This window comes from Nannobrachium achirus (assembly GCF_963921795.1).
Source record: "Nannobrachium achirus genome assembly, chromosome: 13".
NCBI lineage: Eukaryota > Metazoa > Chordata > Actinopteri > Myctophiformes > Myctophidae > Nannobrachium > Nannobrachium achirus.
The window spans coordinates 38,219,785-38,240,167 of NC_137833.1; positions in this window are offsets into that span (position 1 = coordinate 38,219,785).

Below are 20,383 nucleotides of genomic sequence, written 5' to 3' on the forward strand. Positions count from 1 at the left end.
GATTTCCACCCGACAACGACGATATACTAGTGTTGTTGCTGCTCTTATACCATGGGGTTGGTGTGGGCCAGACAGTAGCCCCCCGCGGGCCGCAAATGGCCCGCGGGCCGCCTATTGGGGAACCCTGTTCTAAAGTATAAATTATGAAAATACATTTGTTTCTGACTGTACATTTCTATTATTGCTTATTCAGCCCCATAGCTGAGTGGATAGAGAAGAAGGTCAACCAGTTCAACCCTTGACTCGCTCAGTCTGTCAAAATGTCTCTGAGCCAGACAAATAAATATAACTCTTAACAGATCCACCCCTCCCCTCCCGTGTGCTCATCTGAGCCATCTGAGCAGCCATAAATGGTGCATTTATCCAAGGCACTTTACAATGATTACGCATTACATTCACCCTTTCACACACAAATTCATACACCGATGGCGGAGGAAACCATGCAAGGCACTATCGGGAGCAATTAGGGTTTCAGCGTCTTGCTCAAAGACACTTCCACACTAACTCTGGGGGAGCCTGGATTCTAGCCTGGATTCTAACCGTAACCTTACGGTTACGGTTACCATGCAGCCACTCTACCCCTGAGCCACTGCCACTGCCGCCCCTGGAGCCATCTGCTGGGTGAACGCAGAAAATGTATTTCCCCTCCCCAGGGGCAGTAAATACTCCCTTTGTATTAATGACCTAAAGGAATAAATGTGTGCTAAAATGTTCGCACCTGCCCATGTCCAGGAGCTCTGCTCCTAAACCTGCCCACCTTTCATCCTTACCTACTGTACACCTATCAGTCCCATGCGCTCCATATACTGTCTGGTCAGAGCTGCCAGGTGAAAATGCTAGAAAAAAATAATTGTTCACACACTTTGAAAATTACAGTGGAACGCCAGGAAGTGTCCTCTCTAATCATTTTAATTCCATACAATTACTGCTTTTAGTATGACTGACCACTCCTAAGGCGAGGGTGGTAATAATTGGTAAAGATGATGACATACTGTGTGCTAATAGGCACCTTGAAGGAAACCCAGTGTGGGTTGAAGGAAACCCACGCTCATCTTGAACAAAAAACTAACAAAAGGTAAACAGAAAGTGTACGTGGGACAGGTTATGTTTAGTGCCTTTCAAAGAACAAGTAATGTTTTGTTCTCCTTTAATCTGTAATGCAAGCCACATACTGTAGAATAATGGTTATCAACCTTTTTCCCTAGCTCTGGACCATTAGCATATTTCAAACATTTCTCAAAGATCACTCCACCCAATATTTAATATATTATGCGCTCTAATGTACCTTGACAGTGCATCGTGGTCCCATTTCCCGACAATGTTTACTGCATGTCTCTCCCCATCTCTCCTCCCGTTTCCTGTCCATCTCCATTTTCCACAATAAATAAAGGCAGATAAGCCCAAAAGATTTATCTTGAAAATCCTTTTAAAAAATAAGAGATTCTTCTAGATAATGAAGTCACACACGCACGCACGCACGCACACACACACACACACACACACACACACACACACACAAATTATTTTTTAACATTTTCCCATAATCTAATGATCAGTCTCACACTGGTAGAAAGAACAAATACTGCATCCGGTGAAAGGTGATCACACCTGTAAAGAGTAATACTTCCAGGATCATTAACAAGTCAAAGATGTCCTCAGGACTTTATGACCAGTCTGTTGATCTCTTACATAGCAAAAATCCTGTTAATTATCCATGTGTAACTCAAATAGTGTACAGATGTAACCTAATAGACCCTTTCCGGTCCATTTGGATTTGGTTATATTTGTACACTCTGAGTTAAATGAACCAGTAAGACTCCCTAATCGGGGGATAAGCGACCGTCAGGTCACAGTATACACAAAGAGGCCTGTAAGTGGCATTGGTTCCACCCACAAGTTTGTACGACAAACGGTTGATGAGTAAGGCCAAATAAAGTTTGGGCCAATCAGAGGAGGGGGCGGGGCAAAGTTAAACCAATGAAGGTGAATGACTGTTGGAGCAGCAGGAGTCGGTGGTCCAATTAAGGTGAAGGACTGTTAATCAAGTCAATTGACACCACCCACAAGTTTGTACGACAAACGGTTGATGAGTAAAGCCAAATAAAGTTTTGGCCAATGAGGGGAGGGGGCGGGGCAAAGTTAAACCAATGAAGGTGAAGGACTGTTGGAGCAGCAGGAGTCGGTGGTCCCCGGGAATTCCCCGTGAGCAGCCCAGTTGGGGTGTTGAGTTGGTCATATTTGCACTATTTGGTGGCGGTGGCAGGGGGTCCCTGGGGGTCCGTGGAGGTCCAGGGGTCCTGAAGGTTGTGGTTTGGCAGGCAAGGAGTGTGTGTGGAAAATTTCACATGGATAGGGGCAACGATGGTGGAGATATGAGTAGGGCAAAAGTGTGACGTGACAGACAGACAGACAGACTGACTGACTGACAGACAGACAGCCGGTGGAGGTTTTGATAGTAACTGCGAGCTGACGGTCGCAAAAATGATGATTCTACTATGCTGTGTATGATGGATGATCCTGATAAACTGTTTGTGAAGGGAGAAAATGTCTGAGGCTAATGTAATGGAGAAGAAGGTTCACTCTTATCTAAGAAGTATCGATCGAAATGGTGCTGCCAAGATCTTTTTTTCCCCCCATCGTTATTATAGTGCATTGTGCATTAGTGTACACAGTACTGTTGAATGCATGTGGGTGTGTGCAAGTACAGTAAGTCTATTATATGTGCATGCATATACTGTAACTGTATGTGTGGGTGTGTACATGTTTGTGCAAAGCACATCCTCATTCCAGCAGGTCTGCAAGGTTAGCTATACATGGCAAAACGTAAGCCTTGCCATGTAACACCGTGCCCACGGTATAAATTAACCGTTGTGTTAAAAGCAAGTATACAGTATGTATTGTATGTTACAATGATCATTAGTGTTTCAGTTCCATAAAGCAATGTTTTCCTCAAAGCAAAATACTAAATACAAAAAAATGCTAAAAGAAACTTTCAAGTTCAAAACGTGTGATATTACTGGGCTGCAGAGATTAGATTATGTTCTCAGACATTGATTGATTGAAGATCTTATTAAACGTTTGCATAGGAAAAGGTACATACATTGATTGATTGAAGATCTTATTAAATGTTTGCATAGGAAAAGGTACATGACAGTACAGTTCACTGTTACAAGGTCAACTAAAAGGATAAACACCACAAGAAAGCTTTTGGGCTTGTTTCAATCGGGGTCCTTTAACAATTCCACAATGATCTGGGTCACAATAGATTATGTCACTTGACTACATCTCCATAACCCCTAAAGCTCCATCTGTATTTGGATGAATTTAAAACCCTGCAAAAATAGCCCATTTGTCAAGAGAATGGTACAAAATACAAGCACACTTAATCACTTCAGCTCTACATTCATTGTCGTATGACGAATAGCGAAAATAGCTGATCTAGTTAACGTGTCGCATTGTAATGCGTTGAGTTTGTAGATCTGCTATTTTCTCTAATTTCAACAATTTCACCTAATATGGCCAAATTAGGGATTGGTATGGTAAAATTGGTCACAGAGTCAGATATATATCATATTTATATCATATTTTACACCAATATGGAGAAACTATAGATCCAGCTAGGTGACCCTTGCTAGGTCCTTAAACTTACTACAGGGAGGCTACCAAATACTTTTGTGATAGGATTTTATTTTTCATTTATATTTATTTACCTATCATCACTATTCTGGGGGGGAATAACCAGTTCTACAAGACCACGCGCGCAGTGAAGAGTTTTGACATCGAGAGAAGAGTATTAAAACTAAAAAAGAAAAAAGAAAGGGGGCATATTGGCTTCTCTTTAACTGTGCAGGTTGAAAACAATAATGGCGACTGGTGGTGTTTTTAGGTCATTTGTTTTATATCGTTAGGGTTGTCGAGTCATGGAGAGACAGAATAGCCGGTTAACGTCTTTTGGTGCCATCATGGAAAACGGATGACAACTTATCCGCTGTGACTCAGCAAACGGTGCCATTAACCTACCATTAAAGTTTGACATAACTTTGTTTCAAACTGCAGCAAATTACATTTACCTGCTTAAATGGACCATTACTGTCAGAGTGGTATCCCCAGGAGATGGAAGACTGACGGTGAGAGAGCTATTTTGTCTTTTTAGCGGGAGAGTGGAGAGAGCAAGCCTGAGTACAGCACATACAGTACACACACACACAGTAAAATCCTGTGTTAATTTAAAGGTCCCTACACCATGCATTTAAAAATAATTTATATAACACTGTTTGTGTCCCAAAAACGTTTTTGAAAAGGTTTGAGGCTAAATTACCACTCCTGAATACAGAGCCCCTGTCATTTCTGCCTGGCTTTCAGAGCATTTTCAGCTGCAGTACCACCTTGTCCTGAGTGGGAGGACTGCGCTATTGAGCCAGTTTTGGCCCCACACTCCTCCCCACCTCCTGCTCAGCAGGCCTGCCCACCCCTCCCCAACCCTCTCCCAGCTCCTCCTGCCTCCTTCTCAGGCCTGCCCACCCCTCCCCAACCCTCTCCCAGCTCCTCCTGCCTCCTTCTCAGGCCTTGTGACATCACAAATCTGACATTTCACAATCAGGACCGTTCTGAGACATGCTAACATAGATCTGCCCATAAACTGAGAAAGACACAATGGTCAGAAATAGGACTTTGTGAGGATAGAAGTTGCTGGTGGGACACCAAGAAAATACATAAAAATTGGAAAAATGAAAATTCATGGTGTAGTCCCTTTAAGTTTCAAATGGGCAAATTAATATTTAAGATTTCTGTGTGTAAGCAATGCAATAGCAGGAGGAAAAAGTCAATGTAATCACAGACGTTCATTTATTTCAAGGTATGCCATTAGATTAGCAATTCCCACATTTAAATTGGATGTGACTACTGTGAGACATATTACCATTGTGGTCATTTTTATAGCCTAGGCCAGGGTCTTCAACAGTGGGTCCTAGGGGTCCCCAGAGTTACTACAGGCGGTCCTCCAAATCTTTCAATCCTTTTTATAATAACAACTTGAACCCTAGTGTCCATATTCTCACATTGTGAGCTTGTAGATCGGCAATTTTAGTGACGGCTCATTACCTAATAAACAGTGGTTAAATATCTGAAAACACAAATTGACGTGAATCCAAAATACACTGATGATTGTGCTGTCAAACAATGAAACTATATGGAATATACTGTATGAAAAGGCTGTGGGGGTCCCTGCTTCATCTCTCTCTCAACAAAGGGGTCCTTGGACTGAAAACGTTGAAGACCCCTGTACTAGACCCTAGAGAGACCATGCTACTGCACCACAATCTGATGAAGTGATGCGTCGAGACTTGTTCAGAGGTCTGGTAATGTCAGAAGTCAATTCCCCCTCCAGGACGAAATTATTGTCACTGTTATTGCTGTCGTCTCGCTTAAAATCATCATAACGTATGTTGCTCTCTATGTCCCCAAGCAAGCATTTGGCAAAGAATGCATAGAGTTCTTTTGCCACAAATATGAGCTCTCTCTCCACTTGCTTTTCCCTTTATAATAATGAAAATTAAAATAAGTAGCAGTTGAAACTAAATTAATTTCACCGGTTCAGGGGGCTAAGACTGTATGCAACCTGATTCGTTCTATTAATTGGACATGTGAGGGTTGTTGTATAGGTTCTCGTTTCGGTTTTTATTCGGTTTTTTATTCTGTAATTCTATTCCCTTACTCTTTAGTAACTAACTGATGTGCAGCCCCTGGGCAACTGAAATTCCCCCACAGGATCAATAAAGCTACGTACCTATTTACAGCATTTATTAGATTTTAATGATTCAAGGCTCTTCTACTACAAGTAAGAGACCTCAAGGGCGAGAAGCGACTGTCACGTCGCGCTGAAACAACAGAGCTTCACAGCTGACAGAAAATCAACGACGCGGCACAGAACCATGTGAGTGACTCAGCCAAATGTGTTACTTACAACTATTTATGACCTATCTTCATGGATGGAATGGGAGGGAGGAACTGAAGTCGATAGGTAACAAAATGTTGTGTATTAGCGTGGCTCACGGACATGAGCGTGACGGACGTGAGGTGGACGCTTTGATACTAAATGCTCCCTGACGGTCGCAACTACCCAGTTTAATAGTAAAATGTGTAGTGTAATAGAGGGTTATTTGAAAAATCTGTGCCGGGTGCTATCGGTGTTATGCTTTGGTAATTCATAGCATGTGACTTCAGCCCTTTGCCTGCCTTATTGGTTTTTGATCAGCACACTTTCTCAGCAATCGCAGCACATCTCTGCTTCTACACCCCCCTTATCTCTCTCTCGTTTGTTCTCTCACAAGCACACACACCTCCTCCCGCCACCCAGTCTATCAAGAAACACCTCCGTCACTGTGACTAACCAATCCCCCCCCCACCACCACCACCATCTCGCTCGCTCGCTCGCTCCACCTTTCAAATATCCATTATCACCTCTCCGTCACCATGGTATCCGCGGCTTTGGAACTTTGGAAAGCTGGGTTAAGGCAGGTCATCAAAACAAAGGCGTTGTCCGTGGCCAGTGTCTTGTCTCAAAACAGGGCTTGAATCAGGTTTTTAAAAAAAGACACGTATAGAGCAGTCTTTCGTCAACAAAGAATCGTCATTATGTGTGTGTGTAAATGACTTTGTTCTGACGTTTGCGTGAATTTGTAGCCTGCCATTCAAAAAAAAGAAAAAGCCATATTCAAAATAAGCCTGCAAGACAAAAAATAACCAGCTGTCAACACTTAGTACATAACAGTGTAATTCAAATCTGGATAGAATCCAGCATGTCACATGGGTAATGTATTCGTCTCCTGTATGTCAAGTAGCACAGACTTCCGTGAGAACAAGAGACGTGTCTCTGGAATTTCAAGCAGCTTAGACACCTATTACTGTCAGCTACTAACTGACAGCAATGTGAACGTACTGTGCTATTCTTAAATGTGTGTGCAAGTGTGTGTGTGTGTGTGTGTGTGTGTGTGTGTGTGTGTGTGTGTGTGTGTGTGTGTGTGTGTGTCAACAGGTCTCCCTTTGATCTCTGTCATGACATGGCTGATCAGTCTCGCTTGGGTTTACGAAGTTCATGTGTGAAAATAGTACGCATTTTACAAAAATGTGTGCGCTTTTCAAACACCGCCTTATGTCATCAAGCTTTGCCTCGTCACGAATTTATATACTCTCACTGAAACAGCTAGCTCACATAATGGTGGAAGACAACCAAAGGCAAATTATGCTTCTTTCCAAAAGCCATCTCTCACTCTCTACCCATATCCACGCATGCATGCACGCACGCACAAACACACACAAATATGTATATACAGATACTCTCTCTTGCACTCACAGTCACATGTGCGCGCGCACACACACACACACATACATACACACACACGCACACACAACACACAAGTCTTTTTTTCCCGGTCGCTGTTCCGCCACAGACATCATCACTCTCCTTCCCAGCCCGTGTCTCCATGGAGACGAGCTTCCAGAGGGCTGCCTGCTTCCAGAATGCTGTGAATCAGCAGAGACTGGGAGGAGAGGAGGGAGGGAGGGAGTGGATGGACGGATGGACCATATTCACACAGTGGCCATTTTGTTCTTACGTCACACTCTAGGGAACTGTTTCCCAAACCCATTTGTGGGTCACGGACCAATTTTTATGGGTCACGAAAAATTCAAATTTCTTTTCCTAGATTTAAAACAATTTATATTATATTTATTTTATTTTTTATAATTCTTTTCTAATTTCTCCTTTGGGTCTCGAGCTAAAACGTTTGGGAACCACTGCTCTAGGGAACTGTTTCCCAAACAGTGGGTCGGGACCCATTTGTAGGTCACAGACCCATTTGTATGGGTCACAAGTAAATGTCAAAACATAAAATTAGGTGTGTAAAATTAGGTGTGCGCTCCTCCTTATGTGCTTTCAAAACATAAAATGTAAAATAAATCCGCCAAAAATGCAATTTCACGAAGGATGTCATGACTAAATAAATAAATAATACAAAAATCGAAGAAATTCCATAAATAAAAAAAAGGGATGTTTAAGAAGCAGCGAAAATAGGCGATGCACAAGCTCACAACGCAGCGCGAAGCGACGCGTTATGTGCTTGTAGATCTGCTATTTTCACTAGTTTGGGTCTGGGCGGGGCAACGTCTAATTTCTCTTTTGGGTCTTGAGCTAAAACAGAACCACTGCTCTGGAGTTTGACATGAAAGAAAAATGTCCGTCATGTGACTATGGTCCATGATGATGAGAGAGGAGGGGGAGCGGTGATCAGGAGGGAGAAAGAGGGGTCTCATTTTTTACAAATCTCAGCTGTTTATTCGCATTTAGGCCTAGAATTATTGACTGCTTTAACTATTGAAAAATAGCAGATATACAAGCTCACAGCGCGGCACCGAGTGCCACGCTGCGAGCTTGTAGATCTGCTATTTTTGAAAAATCAAGATTTTTTTTTGCAAGTCTTTGAATATATCTATTTAAAAGCGAACATTTGTAACTCAAATATTTGCTTCTGGGGGTCCCTGGAACAACATATTTTGAGATGGGAGTCCGTGGCCAAATACCTGCAATTTTCGGGGTCCTTGACATGAAACGGTTTGAGAACCACAGATTTAAAAAAAATAGCAGATCTACAAGCACGCAGCGCGGCACTCGGTGCCGCGCTGTGAGCTTGTATATCTGCTATTTTTCAATGGTTAAAGGTATATTCAGTGATTGTATTTCATTCAAATAAAAATATAATTGTTATATTTTCCATTCATTCTCCTCACTAGAATGTGTGCTGACCATATATGGACTTCCACCATGGCCCGTGTTGCGAGCATAGCTAGATTCCGTTTTCAGAGGTGGCCAGACAGTCCTCGACCAATCAGGGTAGAGTATGGCCGTAGTTATGTTAAGATGTTTAGTTATGATGGTCAAAATAAAAGTTTTGAGAACCACAGTCACTCTGAATTAAGAACGTCTGCTAAATGCCTAGATTGTAAACTACTGAACTCATAAAATGCCACAGTCTGGTAGTAAATCAGTATCATACATATCCTGAAGCTGGAGACGTAGGCCTATATATTCAGTGATTGGGTCTAATGATCAAAACAAGAACATTATAACGGTGTAGAGAATCTATAAAAAAACTAAACATTTCCACGCTGTGACAAAATGACCCCCGGCCACTTTCATTATCACTGAATACACCTTTAAGGCATAAAATAGTGATTAAAGTGGTTAAAATCTAACTCGACTCGGGTGCGTTCCAGGTATTTGAGTGTTATTCGCATTTTGGACATGTCTGAACTTGACACCGGGATCTGAACTTGGCCTATCACGTGAGAAGACTACAGGAAGCAAGACTTGCACAGGGACATGGACTGAATTAACAATAAAGCACGTGTGGGATCAAATTTGTGTGAGCGACATGATTTGTGTGAGTGACATGAGTGATCAAATTTGACAGGGCAACTTTCACTAATATTTAACAACGCATATCTATACCTCAAGTACCAGTGGTGGTAATTATTCATCTCACCTCATCTTTGTGCAAAGGCAATACATATAAGCTGCTTTCCAAGTCAATAGAATACGACCTGCAATTACTGTCAGATAAAAAATGTCAGTCAAGAGTCTATAATTGGTGCAGCCAGTAATAAAAGTGCTGGATTGAATTGTTGGCTCAATGGAACAAAGTGCATCAACCACTTCCTCTTTTGTAAAAGGCCTGAAGGAGAAACTTTCAGATCCCAGGTTCCTCGAACAGCTACCGGTAGTTCTGTTCAGTAAATGAATCTCACAGAGGTACTGTATGGCAGAGTTTTCAAAATAGATAGCCTGCCAAATAGAAGTGCTACAGTACAAAAAGCATCACTTATTTTAGTCTCACCTCACTGAGCTATCTGTTTGGGTAGCGATGAGGGAGACCTACGAATTCCAAATGTGTGGTGGAGCCGCATTCTAATAAAATGTTGACATGCAGCTGTAAGTTGTTTTGGTATTTCATATCATTGCTAGTCACGTTTCGTATTGTAGCTGTCAAAAATCTTGCCAATATGAGCGCAACGTAGAAGCACGCACCTTACTCCCTTATCTGTAGCATTTTAGAGATACAGTATATGAGGAAACCCAGGGCTTAGTGCCTGTTCTTTAATAGGGTACAGTGACTGCTATACCCTATTAATTCTGGCTCAGCTGTCTTTTTGTTACTGAGCGAGAATGCAAAAGCTCTCAGTTTACTGAGCAATCTTCGTTCCTACTGTCATCTATGGTCATGAAGTGTGGGTCATGACCGAAAGAATAAGGTTGCTGATATAAGCAGACAAAATGAGTTTTCTCAGACGGGTGGCTGGCATCTCCATTAGAGAAAGGGTGAGAAGTTCAGTCACTCGAGAGAGACTCGGAGTAGAACCGCTGCTCTTTCACTTGGAAGGAACCAGCTTAGGTGGTTCGGGCATCTAGTACGGAATACGGATGCCTCTGAGCGTCTCCCTATAGGGAGGTCCTGGCTGCATGTCCACTGGGACCCTGTGGCAGACGAAGGACCAGATGGGGGGGATTACATCTCCACACTGACCTGAGAACGCCTCGGGATCCCCCAGGAGGAAGTGGCTAATGTTGCTCAGGAAAGGGATGTCTGGAGCTCTCTGCTGAAACGGGAGCGATTCGCTGTTTCTATGTGTCATCTTTTCGACACCCACACCTAACCCTTAACCCTAACCTCTGTGGGGTGAGTCGCTAAACCTCCCAACGCTCCGTTGTCGAAATGATGGTCGTTCGAAAGAGCGAGATTTCCCAGCTGAAACTGGGTGTTCTTTTTTCGTTAATAATCTGCTACACTAATAAACCAGTCAAGGTTAACAAAATCCATTAATGCAATTTCAGAGTTTTGGTGGGAGGACACTAGTTTAACTATATTATTGAGTGCAGAAGATTGAGCAGGAGGTGGGCGATGTGGCCCATAACCTTGCACAATTATCACAATTACCAGACAGCCATTTAATACAAAGCATTCATAGTACTTCGGCATTGATACAGACGGAGCTACAAACAGAAAAACTATGTCTCATGACATTATAACATCCAATACAGATAAAGGGATATAACTACTACTGCTGCTATTACGACTACTACAGGGATCTCCATATATGGGCATAGGGTCGATTCATACTCCACTTTTAGAGCCTAATTCTTTCGGTTCGGCTCTGTCTAAACTATGATATTGCGCCATTCAGAGCTGAATTAATGACGTTACCTGCCCCCCGATCCTCTGAATGACGCCATATCATAGTTTAGATAGAGCCGAAACTAAATAAATTAGGCCCTAAAAGTGGAGTATGAATCAACCCATACAAGGGACAAGGACGGAATGTGATGACACAATGTGATGTCAAACGATGTGATGTCACAACAGGTCAGCAGCTATAGACATTGAGGCATTACAGACAAGATACAGACAAGATGTGACGGTTTTCATAGTTAACTACGGTCGCAATAATAAATACAGATAGTCCTGTAGGCCTACTGCTACAACAGTACAGTTCACAGTACAGTATACCAATCTCTTCTGTTTACAGATAATTAACCCACACTTTCACCATCCCCCACAGACCACACCAATGAATTCAAAACAAAAAAGGTTTAGAAACTGGTTTCTGCTTTCAGATCACAAGATCTCTATTGATGCGCCGTATATGTTTTGTTAAGAGTGACTCTCCCTAATATCCCTCACTGCCTTTAACCAGGAGTTCTGAAGGAAGGAATTTCAAAGGACATCCCTTCAGAAAAAAAGCGTTTGACCGCCCTTATTTTCTAGTTTCATTGTCGTCTTGTCTATTGCACACACTTTATGAACCATGGGGTGGGGGTGGCATTTCATTAACTTAATGGCAAGATGACCGCCGTCTGAATATGGTCTATCAACAAAGTCTGAAAGGAGCTGTGATCATTTCTGTTAAAATCTCTGTTCTAGATCCCCATAACAATCAAACTTTATTTAGAGTGGGTGTTCATTCAATAACAGGAATCTCCCCATCTCTCTCCAGCTCTTTAGTAAACAGAAAATACATTTTCAGGTCGGGATACCAATGTCATCCAATCAGGAGGGAGAACTCATACAGGACACAGGATAAACAAGTGAAGTTGGAATTGATTAAACAAATAAATTGGCAGACAAAATTGGAACTGGAAAACAAGCTCATAAATGGTCTTTGTGGCGTTCCCTCTCCTGATTGGATGAAATCTGTAGCCTACATGAAAATATTCTGTTTGCTAAAGAGCTGGAGGGATGGGGAGACCCCTGTTCCTGAACAAACACTGGATGGAAACAGTTACTGCCAGCATATACAGCAGAGTAGAGCTTTAACTTTTTAACAAAAAAAAAAAACATTTTTGTTTTAACAAAAGAAAAGATCACAGAATCTTTAACCCCTTTCTCAACTTGGCATCCCTATTTTGGGCATGTTATTAGATGTTATATGAAAATGTTCAAAAGTTTTTTACATCTTGAAAACAAAAAACAAGCATCAAGGCAATGTAGAACTATTTACAGTATGTCAATATGGTTGCCTCTGTCTGCTGAGATATGAGATAGCTAAAGTATACTGTGTGTAGGTACTGACCAGAATAGAATATAGAACTGAGCATGGAGGTAGTGATGGAAGACTGAACTGGATCAGTGTCGAGTCAATGGAAAGTTAGCTTGAGCAGTGTCTGTCCACGGTCTAGAAAGACAGGCAGAATCAGCTCCAACGCTTAGGTGATGGATGTCCCAGCAGCTGGACACTTCCCCGGTCAAGCCAACGTCGGAAGCGTTTAAGCAGGGTTAGGTTTTAGTACGGATGTATCGAGTCTTCTCGGGTGAACGTGTGCTTAGGCGAGCAAAGGAAGTGAAAGCTTTCATCAGCTTAACACCTTATGGAGAGGTCTGAATCTGTGCTGTGCTCATCCCATAAAAAAGGATACTGATGCAGTTGCACATTTGCACGCGCGCAGCCGCGCACAAATACTCACATGTCCAAATGCAGAAGATGAATAAAAATACATGTGCCCTGTGCATGAACCGTGTATTCAGCACATGCCAAGTGTGTCTACAGCTACGCGGGAAATGACCCTTGCTGTAGGTCAGCGGCGAATGGAGAGATTCTGGAGAATGTAACAAGGGCTATGGAGCGGTGAGGGTTCCTACAGTTGTAGTTAAAGAGCACCGGAGCAGGGTATAGTTTATAGAGAGGGTGGAACAGGGGTTAAGCAAAGGGCACCGAGGGCCACTTCCACTCCTGTCAACAGATAGGCTTACTGGACATTTTACTGGGGTGAGGGGGAAAACAAAAGTTTTACTGCAATGTCTGCATTGTGTTAGTGCTTTGAGTTGATGAAAGGGAGGGAGAGAGAGACAGGGGCAGAGACAGACTGTTGCCTAACTTATACTCTGTAGTACGATGGTGTCGTGTGCTTAAAATAGCAGATTTAAATTCACGTGTTACATTCCCGACGCGCCATGAGCTTGTAAACCAGCTATCAGGCTTGACGCTGAAGGAGACAGAGAGAGGAGTACACAACAGTCAGGTTGGACATAATCTGACTGTGTGACCACATTTCTGCTGAGTTGTCAGCAGTCATTGCGGAGGAATCCTTCTTGAAACTACCGGCCGTCATGATCTGTGGCATTTAAACATGCGGTCATGATGAACAGGTCATTTCTAAAACATGTATTTAAAGGACCTACACCATGAATTTTCACTTTTTCTATTTTAAAACCTTTTTTTGGTGTCCCACTGGCACCTTCTATCCTCACAAAGTCCTATTTCTGACAAGTGTGTCTTTCTCTGGTTTTGGGAAGACAGAGATGAGAAGCTCTCAGAACAGTGCTGTTCTGAGAATTGACGCGTGTGACGTCACACACGTTTCTGTTTAAAAAAATATATATATATATATATATATATATATATTTTTTTTTTTTTAAAAAAAAAATTTTTTTCAAAAAAAATTTTTTTTCTTTGGAAAAACCCCACTAGATGCGCCACTGAGCAAACAGAGGCCGTTTTTGGTATTGCAGCTGGAGAGCCTCATTATAGTAGAGCTAGAACAAACAAAGGAATGGTCAGAGTGTTTGTTGAGGGTTAAAACCTGTCTAAGACTCAATTTTGAGCATATATTTATACAAAAAATATAGTTTTAAAAGCATGGTGTAGGCCCTTTAAGAAGAAGCCTCTCAAATAATCTTTTCCACTTTTTGGGATATACAAAATCACTTGGAGTTGAGTCACTCCCTGTCATTTCAACACATCTTTCATCAGTCTTCCTCTCCCGCTCCCTCTCGTCACTCCACCAAACATTGTTTACTCACATGCTCGGCGCCGTCGAGGGACAATCCCTTAGAGCACACGCACCCAAAGTATGCGTATACCAGCGCGCACACAGACATATACGTAAGTAACCTCAGGTTCACTGACAGCCGACTGCCCAGGAATGACGGCTATTTATCTGCGCTGTCAGGAATGCAGATTAGACCGTTGGCTTTGGAAATGAGATGTTTTCAGTTCATGTTTTTCCGGCACCTTGAGGGACTGTGGCTTGTCTGTAATTGGGTTCAGGGCAGGTTGAGGCAGAGAACTTCTGAGAAATTACATGAAAAGGAAGGGAAAACAACAGAGGAGAGAAAAAGAAAAGCAGGCAGGGTTAACAAGAAAAAACTGTTATTAGGACTCTCAGCCAGGTGAAAAACAGGTTTTAGAAAAAAACCTTGAATCTTGAAACAGCTTCACCCCCCCCCCCCCACCCCCTCCTCACAACGGATCGCATCTTCTATAGATCTATAAATGCACAAACTCTGCGTTTGTATGTATCTGTGTTTGCCTAACACATCTTGAGCACCGTCTGACAGATCGCCTTCAAACCTGCGAGTGTATCAGTATCACCAAGGACCAGAGGGAGCGCAATGCTTTTACCAATTTTGAGAATATTAGGACATTTTGACATACATGCCTTATGATGCCTAAAATAGGGACGCCAAGTTGAAAGAGGTTAAAGTGTCAAAATAATCGTATTAACTGAATTTGAATTGAAATGAACATTTATACACATTTGTTTATGATCTTTTCATTTTCCTCTGCTTTGCAATTGGTTCCCTGGCGGCCCCCACTTTGAAAACCCGTGGCTTAGCCGAGCCCTAACAATTAAAGAAGATTATGTACCTTTTTACGTTTGATGAAGCAAGACTAAATATACCTCAAGAGGCATGCAGGAGGCATGCAGGAGCCAGCACACAATGGAGTTGAAATGCCAAACCCCTGCAGGGCCTGGAGGCAAGGTACACTGTTGTGCCCCATTAGTTGTGAAGTTCCTGTGAAAATGACAAGAGGAAAACCATCAGTGGCCTTTTGCGTTTGCCGTCTGCCCTGAGAATAGCATTGCCATAACGGCAAACACTCACTCATTCCACGCCTCCGGACACATACACACAGACCCTCGGCTCGCACACAACAATAACCTGCAAACATGAGACATACTATAGACCGTTCGTAGGAATCAAGCAGACAAATGATGTTGTCATCTTAAAGTGCCCCAGCTCGCATACATTACCATACCAGTGGGTGCTGTTTGGAATGCTTGCCTGCCACAGCGATGGTCTCATTAATAAGGAAGGAAAAGAGACCACATTGTTCTAATAACGCTCATTAATTCGTATGGCATTTCTCACAAATGAGCCTGTGGCTACACAACCGGAAAACCGCACGACTATTCGGTATTAACTAACCCTAACTCATGCATAGGGACGGGGATAGCTGATGATAACTGATGGTAGGGCTGTGATGATTATGATATTTTACATGACGATTATTTGTCACTCAAATAATTGCGATTAACAATTTAATTGTGTTTTTGTCGTTGACAATTACATTTCTGCTTTTAAGTTGCACATGGTAGATATGACACATAATTACTGACATATTTGACAACTTTATAATTAAAAAAGAACATTGATAGTGGAAATAGCCGATCTACAAGCTCACAACGCGTCGCATCGCGACGCGTTGTGAGCTTGTAGATCTGCTATTTCCACTATTTTTGACCTTTTATTTAAATATATGAAAGTTTTCAACATGGAAACGATTATGACGATTATGAAAAATAATCACGATTATGTCCAAAAATCACGATTAGACGATTATTATTAATAATTCCGGAATTATGTAATAATTGTGACAGCCCTAACTGATGGTGTTTCCACAGTGCGGTAGAGGTAAAGGTACACACACTTGAGAGAATCCCACAGGGTACTCCCCTGCACGGTTAATGTTTTTTAAAGTCCCTTCTTGTGGGAAGCATACAAATGAACACGCAGAAATCATGATGAGAGCCGTCCCCATGGCAACCTCACTAAACGGCATGCACTCACCATGGCAACAGAGCTGGCAAGGGAATATCGCGTGGGGAAAGAGACACAGAAAGAGACAGACACAGAGAGAGACAGAGATGATGCCTTAAGCTGGCTTCTGTCTCTTTGAAGTGAAGCGATACTGATATACACACACACACACACAGCACAGCATGGAACATTCACATGGGTCACAAACACTGTCTTCATTCCACTTTCATAAACCTACTGCATCTTCATTGCAATGACTTGATGGTTGGACATTTCATAACATAGAAAACAAAAGAAGCATCTTTGCTGGAAATAGCTGATCGACAAGCTCACCATGCGTTGCGTTGCAACAAGTTGTGAGCTTGTAGATCTGTCATTTTCATAGTGTTTTAGCCCTGAAAAGGGATCGATGCTGGGGTTCAAGTGGTTAATGTCACTCTATCACAAGGGTCTTCAACAGGGGGTCCGGGACCCCTAGGGGGTCCTCAGAGTTACTACAGGGGGTCCTTCAAATCTTTGTGTGATACAGTATAAGCGTGTTTTCTCCTTTTTTATATTAACCAGTTGAATCCTAGCGTCCATATTCGGAGAACTTTAGACAAAAATAGCAGATCTACAAGCTCACAGCTGCAAGGCGTTGTGAGCTTGTAGATCTGCTACTTTTGGCAAAGACATTTGGTGTAGAGGATAAAAAGAACAGACCAAGTACAGAGTGAAACTTCAAGTTATGTATTGACGGTTCAATGGTTAAATACGTATCTGAAAACACAATTTGACATGAATCCAAAATAAATACAATGATGAAATGATATGGAATCTATGAAGAGGTTGTGGGGGTCCCTGCTTCATCTCTCTCTCAACTAAGGGGTCCTTGGCCTGTGAAAACGTTGTTCTATCATACAGGACTGTGCATGGACCATGTGGGTCGGCTCTGACATACGTGCGTATGCCTCGCACACAAACACAAGGGTGTTCCACTCTGGTGCTCCAGCAGGCAACACAGTAAGTCACGACACAGGCCTTAGTTAATGGAGTCACAGACAGCTTCCCTAAAAAGATAAATAGCCAGCCAGACAGTGATCACCAGTGCTTCCAAGGCCACGGTCGGCTGTACTGTAAACGTTAATAGCCTTGTTAACAGGGAAAATAATAAACCTACCGTATATACACTATAAAGCACAGCCGCTGATATTCTTGACTAAATACAGGGATGTGAAGATACAGTATATAAATACATACCGGTAGGGCTGGGAGATACAGACAAAATCAATAATCAGGATATTTTTTTACTGTATATTGATAATGTACCAACATTTTGACAATGACTATTAGTGCTTCCAGAAACTGTTTACACACATGAACATTTTGAGAAATTATCATTTGTATTGTGGATATTATGACCAGCTACAACAGTCCAACTCGTTTGGCTGAAATGGCCATGACCATACCTGCAGTATATGGGGAGTTATGATCCAAGGAATCCAAGCGATTCGTGTGACTACAGAGATGATGTGCACCAATTAGCTTGAAGATTGGACAAAATCTGTAGTTTCCACACCAAATTCTCCAAATTTGTCGAGGAGGTTCTTCCTTCCTTGCATGCAAAGTTTCATGCCGATCAGTCAAGCGGTGCCCGGAATTAGGCTAGATGTTTTCAAACAGACAGATACGTAGATAGACAGACAGGAGAGAATACACAATCCCTTGCCTTCGACCGTTCAGGCATGGTGGGGATAATAATAATTGTATCACTTTAAAGTAATGCAGCTCTTAAGACCAGGAAAAGAGCATTTAAGCTATATCTCAATATTACTTTTACCCAAATCCCAGATGATATCTAGGGTTATATCATGTCAATATTAGATATATTGAAAAGCAGAATTACTAGTAAGACGCCTCAGGGCGACAAGCGACCTCGCCCGGTGGACATCAGGGATCTCCATATATGGGCATAAAAGGGATTTGTTCCCCCTGGCATCACAGGGATCTCTCTAACAGGGCATCATTAATATTGACTAGAAGCTCGGCCGCCTGAAGGGCGGCCGAGCGTCTAGTCGGCGCCCTGGCCAACTCGGGAACAATGTAAATAGGGGATGAATGCCCCGCCCTTCAATGCAAACCCCATTATACCTGTTGTCATAGGATCTGTTTTGACCATCTGTTTGCGTGTGTCCATTTATGCCCATGGCTTGTGAGATGCGTCGGTTATCTCCATATATAGAGATTCAACACGTGCAAAGTACAGGAGTGATGTCAGAATGAGTCAGCAGAAGTGATGTCAGAATGCCCATATATGGAGATCTCTGTATCTGTGTCCCCTTTATGCCCATATACGGAGATTGCGTCCATTTTATGTCACAATGAGTCAGCGCTTGCGCCGATACATCCATTTATGCCCATATATGGAGATGTGCGGCCGAGCATCTAGTCGGCGCCCTAGCCAACTCGGGAACAATGTAAATATGCCCATATATGGAGATCTCTGTAGGACCCGTTATGCCCATATATGGAGATGCGCGGCCGAGCGTCTAGTCGGCGCCCTAGCCAACTCGGGAACAATGTAAATATGCCCATATATGGAGATCTCTGTAGGACCCGTTTTGACCATCTGTTTGCCTGTTTGTCTTTGAGTCAGCAGAAGTGATGTCAGAATGCCCATATGCCCATATATGGAGATCACTGTATCTGTGTCCCCTTTATGCCCATATACGGAGATTGCGTCCATTGTATGTCACAATGAGTCAGCGCTTGCGCCGATACGTCCATTTATGCCCATATATGGAGATGGGCGGCCGAGCGTCTAGTCGGCGCCCTGGCCAACTCGGGAACAATGTAAATATGCCCGTGTTGTCATAGGAGTGTGGGGTCATGTGGTGTACGTGATGTCAGAACCTTTTATGAAGTGATGTCACAATGACATGATTTCCTCCGGAACAGCCTGATGTCAACAATCAGCTCCGCATAAGGAGATTCCGAACGTTTTGCGCCGTTTCGGAAAAAAAGTGCGCCGGGTCGGGTTGAGGCCCGGCACTGCACTCCGCGCCACGGCGGAGAACGTGCGTGCCGAATCTGAAGCCGGTGGGACGAACGGTTCTCGAGATACGCGGGTTACATACACGCAGAGATACATACACGCAGAGATTTGGAGATGCGCGGCCGAGCGTCTAGTCGGCGCCCTAGCCAACTCGGGAACAATGTAAATATGCCCATATATGGAGATCTCTGTAGGACCCGTTTTGACCATCTGTTTGCCTGTTTGTCTTTGAGTCAGCAGAAGTGATGTCAGAATGCCCATATGCCCATATATGGAGATCACTGTATCTGTGTCCCCTTTATGCCCATATACGGAGATTGCGTCCATTGTATGTCACAATGAGTCAGCGCTTGCGCCGATACGTCCATTTATGCCCATATATGGAGATGGGCGGCCGAGCGTCTAGTCGGCGCCCTGGCCAACTCGGGAACAATGTAAATATGCCCGTGTTGTCATAGGAGTGTGGGGTCATGTGGTGTACGTGATGTCAGAGCCTTTTATGAAGTGATGTCACAATGACATGATTTCCTCCGGAACAGCCTGATGTCAACAATCAGCTCCGCATAAGGAGATTCCGAACGTTTTGCGCCGTTTCGGAAAAAACGCGCGTCGGGTCGGGTCGAGGCCGGGCACTGCACTCCGCGCCGCGGCGGAGAACGTGCGTGCCGAATCTGAAGCCGGTGGGACGAACGGTTCTCGAGATACGCGGATTACATACACGCAGACAGACAGACAGACACGCAGAGACTTCTCGCATGTCAGAGCCTTTCATGTTGCGTACGCGATGTCAGAGCCTTTTATGAAATGATGTCACAATGAGTCAGCGCTTGCGCCGATTTCGCCCATATGGAGATCTGCCTATATGCCCATATATGGAGATCTCTGTATGAGTCAGCCCTTGTGCCGATACGTCCATTTATGCCCATATATCTGTGTCCCCTTTATGCCCATATGAGTCAGCAGTGCCCATATGCCCATA